We start from the raw sequence: 13,155 nt of genomic DNA, 5'->3' as shown, positions 1-13,155 counted from the left end.
ATTGTAGTGTTTCTTGTGACAATTGTCATAAAGTTAGCAAGAGAAATATCTGTTTTTTTCCGATATCATAAAGTTTTTTTTAATAATACAATGATGGTGGCAAACAGGAATACGGCCCGCCCGATGGTAAGCGGTAACCGTAGTTCATGGATGCCTGTGACGTCAGCAACAGTGATTTTACAATTCGTCGCACCTGTCACGTTGGTGAAACAGGGGCCAGGTATAACTTTCAATATAATGGCATTATTTTTTTGTATTAATGTCCCAAAGGGTAAACAAAAACATGTACAGTCGCCATCAGATATACCGCGGCGGCCGAGGTACTCAAAAATATCTGAACGCGCACTCTAACGCCTTAACAATAGGGCCGTGTTCAGATATTTGTGAGCACATTTGCCGCTCCGATATATCTGATGGCGACTGAAAATTCTGTACAGCACAAGTAAATGTTTGGGTAAAGTTTCACGCGGTAAACGAAACGTGTCAACAGGGTTAAAAGGGAGCCTTGAAGTTTTAACAACGGGCTCACATAGTTAAACATAGTTACAAAACCTAAGGAAAATAATCACAGTAAATAATAATAACCGGTGGAAAATAATAACAGTTACTTTTAATGAGTAATAAAAGTAACTGAGGCCCTAGCCAGGACAACGCCAAACGAAAGAATCGTACGCCGAGTCTGGGCTATAACCGCGAAAATCGAAGTTCGCAAATTGGGGGCATTTTTCTCTGTCACTCTAATTACGCCTTCATTGGAGTAAAAGAGAAAGATCCCCGCAATTTGCGAATTTCGGTTTTCGCGGTAGCTCCTCTGACGACGCTACGGAGACACGCCGTTACGTCGTCGCCCAAAACCAATGTTTCGATTTGTAATTCATTTTTATGTGTATTGTTTTTTTTGTCTCCTTGTATTTTTTATATTTTGTAGTTTCACAGTGCCTTGGTTTTACTGTAATGCTGTGTTACTTATTTGAACAATAAAATAAAAATAAAATATAAATGTGTCACGTATCTACATATTTCCGTACATTATAAGTTCCGATTGGAGTTTTTTTATCAACGATTGTCATACGGCTAGGCCCGCAGATAATTAAAACATGACAATTTCACTTGGAAATTAAATAATTTATCTGCTTGTGTTTCTGTTTTTTTTTGTCTGTACTTCTTTTATTGAGGTATGCCATAATAGTTAATTACGGTACAAGTGCGAAAAAGAGAATTATTACCGTAAAGAGAATTCATCATCATCATCATCTCAGCCATAAGACGTCCACTGTTGAACATAGGCCTCCCCCTTGTTATGGGGGGTGAATACCGTAGTCGCCACGCTTGGCAGGCGGGTTGGCGATCGCAGTCGAGTACACCGAATTTGAGGGACGCTGCTGCCCGTCCACCGGTGGTCTTGGACGTAGTTTAAGGACACACCCGGGTCCATAGTCCGGGTCCGGGTCCGGGGTAAAGAGAATTAGTATCATACAATGTTTTACAGTACATATGGCCCTTTAAATTTTTTGACATACGCACGGAAAGTAGGACCATATGTATACTGTAGAATATTAGTATTGTAAATTTAATCGCTATGCAGAATAGGGTTGCTAAATAGCAGAGAGAACGCTAACTGCCGTTTGGAAAACTGTTTACTTGAAGAGTAATGGAGTGGAAATAAATTATTATTGTAATGCTTCGATTTAACGCGAAACTAATTAATTATACTAGCACGAAACGATTAATGTTCAGCGTTGCGCAGTTCATCCGCGGGTTCAGTTAAACAGGTCATAGAGGTGGTCCTGTTAATGTACTGTACTTACTATATAACTTATACAGGGTGAAATTTAAATCACTGGCCATATTCATTCCCATATTCATTCAAAAAAAGAGTACATTTTTTTTTAATTTTCATTTTTCAATTTTTAAATATTTTCCACGAGTCGTGGTCACCCTATTACCACAAATGTAAACAAACCTAATAGTAGGTTTTAACAACAACATCAGCAAAACCCTTATCTGACCTTCACTAAACCTTATAATCATTGCAATAGGGTCCACACAGTTAGTGTTGGCGATGGTAGGTAGGTTTATCAATTTCGAGGGTAGTCTAAACTAAACCATTCCGCGCTAGCGGTAAACATAACGGTAAGCATAAATGATTAGTCACTCGTCACTCCCCAACCTTAAAATAATAATCGCGCGCGTACTAAGGTTAAAAAAAATTTTTTTGAACCGGGAAATTACGAAGTGGTACGGTGTTATTTATTAAGTGGTGAGTGTTTACGTGGTGCACAAAGATTATACGAAATGGAATCCGTTCCACGCCTTCGCAGACAAGGATTGAATCCAAGAGTACCATCTCGTGGGACTTTCGTTAATTGCGTCGATTTTTAATCAAATGTACGTAAGTTGATTCAATTTTTTAAATACGCCTGAATGCAAAGATTCCTGACCTAGTTTTTACTCATTGTTTTTAAGCCACGGACGTTTTGTTAATAATCATTAGTCAGAAATAACATTTTAGATTAAAAATGGGTTGCCTTTGCATTTTGACGGTTCTAAGCCCGTTAAAGTATGAAAGGAAAAATTAGCAACTTATGTAGGTAATCTCGCTGCAATAGGGTTCATAATTGGTGACGCGATTGCAAACAGCGGGAAGGGCGGGGTGTCAATGACCTTAACTGATAAGAGAGAAGCGGGTGTAGTGGGTAGTCGTCGGTTCACCATAACGTACGAGGTTTTTAGGACAACTTGATGATGAGTTATTTCGAAAAAAATGTACTGAGCGGTATTAAAAGAAAAAACACGTGTTTAATATTTTTTCGAGTTCTTTCGGTTGTTTCAATTTGGCCAGTGAATTAAATTTCACCCTGTATAAAGTGTCATTCCATGGAACTTGCTAATTTTTTTTTATTTTTTTATTATGAATGGGCTTACTCATGGCCACAGACTAGCCGAGGCGTAGACGTGGCCTACGATGTAGCGAGCTCGCCCAGAAGGTGCCTATTCACTCTTGATTTGAAGGTTGCCGGGTTATAAGAACACGGAAATATAGACGCCGGCAAGGAATAATAATGTAAACAAATATTGAAATTGTCTCTGAATGATCAATTTACTAGTGACTTTTGTTTACATAGTCAGCAAGTTCTATAGAATGACACTTTACTCGTAGATATACATTTAGGGAGGTACACAGTTTTATTTAGCTTCACTCACAGTCAAGATAAATAAAACGACGATAAGGGCCCCCCACATCTGGCGTCTTTCGAGCGTCGGCGTCTACAATTCTATGGCCGACGTCGACGCAACGTCGACGCAGCGTCGACCCAACTGCGCAGCGACGTCATTTTCCATAGCGCTGGACCGACGCCGACGGACGCCGACGCTCGAAAGACGCCAGATGTGGGGGGGGGGGGGCTAAAAGGGAATATTCTCCTCAGTCAACCGGAGGTCTAAATTGATTGGTCTTCGAGTTATTTCAGTTTTTAGGGTTCCGTACCCAAAGGGTAAAACGGGACCCATTACTAAGACTTCGCTGTCCGTCCGTCCGTCCGTCCGTCTGTCACCAGGCTGTATCTCACGAACCGTGATAGCTAGACAGTTGAAATTTTCCCAGATGATGTATTTCTGTTGCCGCTATAACAACAAATACTAAAAACAGAATAAAATAAAGATTTAAATGGGGCTCCCATACAACAAACGTGATTTTTGACCAAAGTTAAGCAACGTCGGGAGTGGTCAGTACTTGGATGGGTGACCGTTTCTTTTTTGCTTTTTGTTGTTTTTTTTTTTGCATTATGGTACGGAACCCTTCGTGCGCGAGTCCGACTCGCACTTGCCTGGTTTTAGTTTTTCTTAAAAGAACCGGCGGTCAGCCTAAAACTGGTAATTGTGGAAAAGTTAATCACACTTGGATAGTACAAACACATTTTTACAATAGCCAGTACCAGCCACTGATTTCTTTAAACACTAAAACCTGTTAAACTAATTATCAATACGAGATGCAATTATAAATTACCTGTCAAAGGACATCCGTGGTACAGTTACCATCATATATCGCAGCGGCCAAGGTGCTCAAAAAGATCAGAAGATGCACTTTAACGTCTTGATAATAGAGGCTTTGTTCAAACATTTCTGAACACCTTGGCCGCTTCGATATATCTTATGGCGACTGTTCCAAGTCACGTGGCATTTTAAATGCATCTCGCAATTCAAAAACTGTAAAATGACGTCGTCGGATCGAAAATGGCTTGCTTTACGAAATTCAAACTAGTGCTTATGAAAATAGGATTTGAAATGGAACAAATAGAAAAGCGCTAAAAGCATTGCTGTGCTGGCCATTTGATTCGATGTCATTTCTTATTCTTGGTGCTGACAGAGTAAACTTTAGAACTACGTGCCTCTGGGGAATTTCAGGAAGTAATAAGATTTGAGTAGTGGTTCAGCTTTTATTACATACATAGATAGGGCGTAAAAACCATAAAATATCAGGAATCTACTAACTAATTTTTTAAAGGGACACTTTTGGCGTAGGTAGGGTTTGCAATCCGGATCCGAAATGTATGAAATTATCCGGATCTGGATCCGGATCCGCGGATCTTCCCATATATTTCGGATCCGTCGTGCAAACCCTAGGCGTAGGTAATAGGTTTGGAATAGTGTAGCATAAAATAAAGCGGAAACGAATATCGCCGATTGAAAAACCGGATATCGTTAGTGTTGTGTGTAAACAGAGTGACACCCCTACAAGTTACAACACTTACAACGCTCTAGTACCTACCTATTCAAGTTGATAAACAACACCCAGTGGGGATAGTTCGTAAAACTCGGGCAGCTAGATTTTGATGTCAACTTTAGCCAGTCTTTCTCGGAGACACGTCCCGTTAGTAAATAATATGTGTTAATGCAAAGAAAATCGCATGCGAGTTCACGCGCCGTATAAGAGCTGATTTACACGGCGCGCGAACTCGCATACGATTTTAGTTACATTGCGGACTGTTGGTTACGTCCAATTCAACCGACCGACCAAAACCCGCAACGTAATGAAACTTGCATGCGAGTTCTCACATCGTCTAAAACAGCCCTTAATCAGCCCTTGCTTATGAAATAGGTACACCGGGTACACGCCTGTAACTATGTATGGGTGCGTAATAACAGTCGTTTTTATTTCATCTATACTTAAATAATATTAGGTATATAAATAGGTACGTCGCTGCCTGTAGCTATATTACCACGACACCTGATGCCGGTAATACCGGCACAATGGATGCTCAAGAGGCGTTCGCGAGCCCTCAGGGTGCTCCATCGAAGCCCCGCGAGACTTCGAGCCGTCTTCACTTGCTATCTAGGTGAGACGTTAAAGGATGACTCACGCTAGACCGGAACGGGGCCGGGCCGGGGCTTCCGGGGCTTCGTTTTCTAACCCCATTGACCCACTTGAAACCTGTCAATTTGATGATTCCTTTTAATTGCAGATGTATCAATAGTCGAGTAGTAAAATTAAAAAACGTTTACCGTTTTTAGGCAGATAGGTACAACAACAAGAAATAGTGAAACGTCAGATAGGATTTCAGTTAGTATAGTATATCACAATATAGGTCTAATTCAAACACCCGTATCGGCCGTGTAGTGGTTAATGCTAACCGGGCCGGGCAAACATCCACTCTCATCAGTCTCATCACGCTGATCAGAAACAATATGTATACCTAAGCTGTAGTCTGTATCTTTAGGTATTTAAATAAAAGTAAACAAACAACTTGTACATTTTCGGGTAGGTATAACATTTATTGGTAAACCAACCAAATACAAAAGCGCCTGGATCTGTCACTGAACGACCTGACTTTAACCCACATTATTTGATCATGTAATGTTTTCATCTAGCCTCAACTGGCTTAAGGAGCCATTTGATTTATTCATTCTTCGTTTTCCAGTTTCATTTCAACGGTTCCCTTCGATTTTGATCAGGTATTTTGGTCGAGTTTCTTAGTCACCTATGACAATTTTGGTAAGTCCACTCAAGAACCTTTATGCCCCAGCGGTCATCAGTGCAAAAAAAATCTGCCCTGCCTATTGGAACTGGTTTAATACTTATTATCAGTGTGTATCATAATATCATTATGTATCATCAAACTTAACATCCGTAAAATATGGTAATCTTACTAATCTTAAGGAAAGCGAAACTTGATGCAGCTTTTTGTCCCTTTTTCCTGCGTAAACGGTGCGTCAACTGTTTTAGAGCAGCGGTGTGGACGATTTTTTATGTAGTGTCAAATTCAGTAGTGAAACAGAAAAAAAACAGAACCTGTTGAACGGCAATACCGTCAGCATTATTCGTACTAACGGATAAAACTACGCGTCAAAAGTATCAGCCATTCTTGAATAGTTTTATAAAAAAGATATTTTTATACACTTTATACACACAATTAGAGAGTGTTAAAAGCTATCTGGGGCCCATTTCTCGAACTAAAAGTGGTAGTATTACCTGTTGTTTTATCTATTAAGTTTTGTCACGAATAAAAACATTCTATTCTATTCTATTCTATTCTAAAATTATTAGTGTACGAACTGTCAAATCGTATTGGTCACCATGACAACACACTAATAATATTAGACTAATACCGTTAGAGAAATCGGCTCCTGTAAACATACTTATATTTTGTACAGCTATTAAAGGGCGCAGATACTTCAGTTGACAGACTGCACTTCGCTGCCGGCAGCCGCTCGAGCCAGTAAACTATATTCTCCTCAGAAAGCATGAAAAGCGCCGTTAATTAAATCTCTTACTGAAATTAGCTGCGAAGCGAAGAGGCTGGTTAGCTTCGTTACAGGTTTTTATCTATTTTTAAAATGGCGCTGTCGGAGGTAACGGCACGGATTGAAAAGAGGACATTTTTAAAGTGTTTTAACGAGCAGGTTTTAAGGCATACATAAATATTTAGACATGGCAAAAAATGCGTCCAACCGAAATCGGATATTTGGCCGAAATCGAAACTTCGGCGGGACACTAACTGAAAATACAATTTCGGCGCGGCTGAAAAGTTCGCAAGTTCCTTGGCTGAAACCAAACCTTAGGCCAAAACTTGATTTAAATGCCGAAACCTACCGCGACATAATAATTATTATAGGTTAGTGGATTGATTTACACTCTAACCACCATGACTTTATGCAAACAGTTCATTAAAATGTTTTTTTTTATGCATATCAATGTCAATATAACTGACGCTAATAGTTTAGATTTAATGCCTTCACACAAGAAGTAATAGTTCTTTTTTAGGGTTCCGTACCTCAAAAGGAAAAACCGGAACCCTAATAGGATCACTCGTGTGTCTGTTCGATCATTCCCCCCTTTATCTCTGTAACTACTGGGCCTATTTAAAAAAAAATACACAAAATAGTACTTTACCTATAGGTGACAGGAAAACCTATTAAAAATGTGCAGTCAAGCGTGAGTCGGACTTATCAAATCGAAATCAAATCAAATATCATTTATTTTCAGGCAACTAAGGCCCATAGATACATACCTTACAAACTAACATACATACAATAGTAAAATATTACAAGCTAAAAAAATTATTTCGGGTTATTATTAACTTATGTACGGAACCCTTGGAACGCGAGTCCGACTCGCACTTGACCGGTTTTTTCAATTTGCATTCTGCAACCTAAATTAGGCATGCCGAAATCTACCTTAATTAAGTTATGTACATAATATATATGTACAGTATAACACAGCGCGTCGAAATTGTTAACGGTTGTCGTAAGCAAATTTAGATTTACTTTTCTTTCTCAGTTGATTGCATAATAGCTACGCTTAAAACGACACACAAATAGGCACTCGTAATGAACAGTAATCTAGAGTGACATAATTCCGGAATATACAATAGTATTTTAATTTAAATAATAAATTGTCATAACATATTTACAGGTAAGTTGCGATTTTTAAGGCAATCTCACATGAAACCGAATGTGTACCTAAAAGTGCAATAACTATAATAATATGTACAGGTAGATAAGGTACTTCATAGTTATACGAATACGGTAGGTATGGACCATTAACAAAGTCGCTTTTAAAATGCAAAGGTCTTAACTAAATACTACATTTATTCAATTACACAAACGGGTCTACCGCGATATACTTAATTTCATTGTTTTTACCTTACAACACAAACAATGAAAACAATGAAATTATATCGCGGTAGACCCGTTTGTGTAATTGAATATGTGTACAAAACGCGAGAGTTTAAAGTGTTATAAATACTACATTATTACAAAAGTTTCTTCAGCAATTGCACGGTCGCACCGACATTGCCACGTGCTTTCCACTATCGGCTTGTTGCATTGGCAAGTTAGTACCAAGCTAGTTACCTTTTAACAAGCTTGCGAATGTCAAAAGTTATATCAACACGAGTTCATGTTGAAAATGAACTTAATTACAAGCACTTTAGAATTTAATTTGGAGTCAGTGTAGTGAATATAGGCTCTTTTGAAACGATGTTTCTCATGTCTCGTATCAATACTAGTCTTCAATCAAAAATTAACCTTATTACCAGCAATATAAAGTTCAATTTGGAGTTACTGTCGTGAAAGGATAAGGCCTTTTGAAACTTCATGTCACATTTGGTTAGTTTCGTCTTGGAAGCTCTAATGGCTAATGGCTGTAGTTGCTTGCAAAGCAGTAACAGCCAAGCATTACCTACAAACAAGCCAGCATTGCAATATTTGTTTATTGTAATGCCGCAAAGATGAATTTGAACACATTTTTAACCAAGGAAGACTCATGTATTGACCTTATCATATCCCAGGAGTATTCGGCATATTTTTTTTGTAATAGTCAGCAAACGAGCAGACTAATATTTTTAGACCACCCTTGTATATAATTATATGGCTACAAATATAATGACCACCAAAAAATATTTTGGTACCCTAAAAAAAAAATTATGCTTACCAAAAAAAATACTGAACACCAAAAAAATAAGGCCTAAAATTACAAAAGTACCACCACTTTAATTACGACTGCACTTCAAATTGTATTCGAATACCAAATATATTGAATGATTACCAAAAATCATTAATGATCACCAAATCTTGAAGACCAAATTAATGCGACATTTTCACCTAATAAACCACTATGATTACCAAAAAATGCATACATATTACCAAATAAAGTAAAATGATGCCAAAATTACTAGCCCCTCCCGCACAACCCCCTGTACCCCGCACTGCATACCTAACTTTTTTTTTTTGTTTTTTTGTTTTTTTTTAGGGGGGGAAATGCATTCCGCATACCACCCGGGTGCCCCGGGGGGTGACCCGAGTGGTTATGTGGGACTCCCGTCTAGGCTAATGAGGCCCACGGTATACCCACTAAAAACCCCCCATATACCGCCTCGCCGCCCTATTGGTGGGGTTACGGGGACGCTTGCGTACTCATCCGCGACCCCACCGGCGGCAGCCGCCCACGAGCGGCTCCTTCGCAAATGCCCGAAGGCCCTTCACGCTAGGCGCGCCAGATGGTTCGACGCGCCTTCCTCCTCCGCCTCCGTTCTGCACTGTAGCGGACCCCCCCGAGCCCGCCACAAGGAAGCTACGGGCGCCAGAAAGTTCTCCGGCGCCCGGCGACAGATCAGGTCTATGGGTCTGTCGCAAAACCACAATTCGGCTGCAGAGGACAGGGAGAACGGCACATCGTAACACCGACACTCCTCTTCCTCTGCAGCCCCACCAACGCCGCTACAGCGGAACGGCACCGCCAAGTTCGCAGGGGATAGGGCGAGTGGCGATCGTAATACCATCACGCCTCTTCCCCTGCGATCCCACCTCGGCCGCCGAGGATAGGGAGAACGGCTCACCGCAATACCGACACTCCTCTTCCTCGACGGTCCACCTCCAACGCGTCACAAGCGGGCTTAACAAGCCCACTTGGAGCGTCCTCCTCGGGCCAGCCCGACCGTCAAACAGGCCGGCCCTGGTTGCCGCTTCGCTTCACCGTGGGTGACCAAGCCACGATTACTAAGCCCCTCCACCACGACAAGGTGAGCAACCCGCGGGGGGACTGCATACCTACCTAACCTAACCTACTTTTCTAGTAGCAAAGTAGGTTAGGTTAGGTTTGAACTGCTATCAGTTAAGTGGGCTAGGTTAGCACTGCGACCCTTACAGAAACGAAATGCTACTAGAAAAGTGGGTTAGGTTAGGTTTGAACTGCGACCCTTACAGAAAAGAAATGCTACTAGAAGCATTCGATGTTTTAAATTATAACACGCTATTTTATAAGCTTAAAACGGTAGGTATACAGGGCCCTTTGCTGGAGTGGTTCCGTGACTACCATACAAACCGAAATACAGTCGTACGCATCAATGGACAAGATAGTGACCCCATACCTACACAAAAAGGCACGGCACAAGGTTCGATTTTAGGTCCAACCGAATATTTAACGTACGTCAACGACATGTGTAACCTATTCACAAAGGGCTCTGTATACCAATTTGCCGATGATACGTGCTTGGTCACATACGGCAGAAACATCAGTGAGGCACAGGAAATGATGCAATACAATTTTGATACTCTGTGTAAGTGGGCTCACGACGTAGGCTTAGTTATAAATGCCAACAAAACAAAACTTATACACATACGCTCCCCATACGCAAAAAGTGTCAACCCTATAGTTATAGCTCATGCGCACCTCTGCTGGCACGACCCGCGCGCGTGCGCGTGCGCGCCGCTCCAGCTGGTGGACCAACACACCTACCTGGGCCTTGTCATCGACAAACACCTCAACTGGAAGCCTCACATTGAACATGTGTGTGACAAACTACGGTCTCTGCGTTCCCAAATGAACATACTTAAATATAAACTCCCTTATAATATATTACGATTACTATACCTGTCTCTGGCAGACACGGTCATAAGTTATGGGCTAAGTAGCTACGGACGAACATATAAAACATACATAGATAACATATATAAACTACAACTTAGCATACTTAAAACTATTTTACCAACATACTTAAATAGATTTGATAACGAATGTGATATTTTTAAACACTGTAAAGTAATGTCTATCTTTGACAAAATCAACATGTCGATAGTTCTCGATGAATCTAGACACGCGGCAGCGTGTCAAGCCAAGTTCAAGCAAAGGAACTGGCTAGCCAGCGCCGAGTGTAATATTACACGAACCACTTGGTGCCACTTTTGACCCTTCTATAACTCAAAACATCTTTGACGTAAACACATAAAACTACGTGTGTTTAATTATATCCATAAGGATATCTAGAAGCCCAAATTTCATGAAGCTAGCTCAAACGGTTATAAAGATATGAAGGTCAAAAAGTCGTAAATTTTAAGACTGACTTATGACTTATAGTACCTAAACCTAACCTACTTCCAGATGACCTAGAAGGATGAAATTTGGAATCCAGCTTGGTTATTGTGTGTAACCGTAGGAAAAAAATCTAAGAATAAAATAAAGTTAAAAAATAGGGGGGGTCCCCATACAAAAAAAACCATTTTTTATTGGGACTGACATATAAGTACCTAAACCTAACCTACTTCCAGATGACCTAGAAGGATGAAATTTGGAATCCAGCTCGGTTATTGTGTGTAACCGTAGGAAAAAATCTAAAAATAAATTAAAGTTTAAAAATAGGGGGAGTCCCCATACAAAAAACCATTATTTATTGGGACTGACATATAAGTACCTAAACCTAACCTACTTCCAGATGACCTAGAAGGATAAAATTTGGAATCCAGCTCGGTTATTGTGTGTAAGCGTAGGAAAAAATTTAAAATAAAAAAAAGTTAAAAAATAGGGGGGGGTCCCCATACAAAAAAAATATTTTTTTATTGTAGCGTTGGAACCGTTACAAGCAGATATTTGAAACTACTCCAATATATGTATTATTATATTTGCTATATTAAAATAAAGTTTAGTCAAAAAATAAGTGGTGTCCCCATACAAAAAACTTGTAATACGCTCTAAACAACCGGCCAACGGTGTGTCGTCGGCGGCGCGCGGCACCACATAATTATACAAAGAACAGAAGTAAAAACCATACAGCGGAAACACAAGAAAAAACATTAAATCTCAATACCTGCCTAGTTTCTTTACAAAAAGTATTGATATCCCATCAAAAACATAAATGTAAAAAAGGAGAGCCAAGTTCAATACAAAAATTATGCTTGGCTGTGGGGCTCGCCGCAAAAAGAATGGAGATCTAAATGAGTGCCACTGCCAAGTTCTATGCAAAATCCAAATATGTATTTATAGGAACAAAATAACATTATAAACAAGTATTAAACTCTATTTCTTTGCTTTATTGGATACCTATAACAATTGCTGTTATTTAAAAAAATGTGAGATCTTAAAGTAGGTTAGATTTGGCTTGGCCAGATTTTATCAGAATTACAATATATATAAAATGATTGATGTAATGAAAACTGGCCAAGTCAAATCTAACCTACTTTAAGATCTCACATTTTTTTAAATAACAGCAATTGTTATAGGTATCCAATAAAGCAAAGAAATAGAGTTTAATACTTGTTTATAATGTTATTTTGTTCCTATAAATACATATTTGGATTTTGCATAGAACTTGGCAGTGGCACTCATTTAGATCTCCATTCTTTTTGCGGCGAGCCCCACAGCCAAGCATAATTTTTGTATTGAACTTGGCTCTCCTTTTTTACATTTATATGATAAAATAAAACTACTAGAAATGAAATATAGACATAAAAAATTACGAAGCACAGTTGTTCAACCTAGATATATTCTCCCAAAGTACGTAAACGTGTATGGCAGGAGGACGTGGGAATATATGCTACCTAGCATACTAAATAATATACCAGAAGAAATATATAAAAATACCCTCGAAAATAAAACTAAATGTAAAAACTCGTTTAAGAAATATTACCAGGATGGGAATGTGTGATGACAGGTTTTACCTGATACTTGTTTACTTACGAACTTATTTTTTCCTTTATGTGTCTAGTATATAAGTACCATATACAAAAAAAAGCATAGGTATATAAACATTACACATGCAGTTTGAGCGTAGTGATGCATTTGCACCACGCATAAACTTTCACAAGTTTCTGTGGCGCATCTTAGTTTTAAGTTGTTTGTATTATGTTTTTGTGATGTGTAAATAAATTAAAAAAAAAAAAAAC

General features: G+C 39.3%; 1 protein-coding gene across 1 annotated transcript in view; it reads right to left on the bottom strand.

The window, feature by feature from the left end:
• LOC134672117 (probable beta-hexosaminidase fdl) overlaps positions 1–13,155 on the bottom strand; it is a 183,678-nt gene that overhangs the window by 116,664 nt on the left and 53,859 nt on the right. The window lies entirely within an intron of this gene.

Source organism: Cydia fagiglandana, chromosome 16, assembly GCF_963556715.1.
Source record: "Cydia fagiglandana chromosome 16, ilCydFagi1.1, whole genome shotgun sequence".
NCBI lineage: Eukaryota > Metazoa > Arthropoda > Insecta > Lepidoptera > Tortricidae > Cydia > Cydia fagiglandana.
The sequence above is the reverse complement of the archived record's forward strand: the minus strand, read 5'-3'. Positions and strand labels throughout refer to the sequence as shown.